Raw genomic sequence first — 572 nt, 5'->3', positions numbered from 1 at the left:
TGTTGTCTCCAAACCAACGAATACTTCAGCGCGAGGAAGTATTTGAGGTGAGAGACGGCATATACCTTTAAGCCTCTCGCGGTGGTTGGGTGGTATAGCTTCCCTGACGTTCCTGGATTTTAATGTACCTGCGTTCGCGCCCAAGTACAGGTAAATCTATTATCGAGAAAAAATTCCAATTCGGTTAAGCATATATGAAAATATATTAATTCTGAGGTAGAGCGAATTAGATATTAAAGGACATTGTAGCTCGATTATATGTATATGAATCACGTAATGTGATATGACTTATATATATATATATATATATATATATATATATATATATATATATATATATATATATATATATATATATATATATGGGGATACAATCCACAATGAAGTAAAATCCTCTTGTCGTTTAAAATATATATTACTTGTATTAAAGCTTTCGACCATCAACTGTGGTCTTGTTCACGAAAGTTGATGGTCGAAAGCTTTAATACAAGTAATATATATTTTAAACGACAAGAGGATTTTACTTCATTGTGGATTGTATCCCCATTTACTTAGAGGTACGACATAGTGCC

The sequence above is a fragment of the Macrobrachium nipponense genome, chromosome 35 (genome assembly GCF_015104395.2).
Source record: "Macrobrachium nipponense isolate FS-2020 chromosome 35, ASM1510439v2, whole genome shotgun sequence".
NCBI lineage: Eukaryota > Metazoa > Arthropoda > Malacostraca > Decapoda > Palaemonidae > Macrobrachium > Macrobrachium nipponense.
This window is presented reverse-complemented; position numbering follows the sequence as displayed.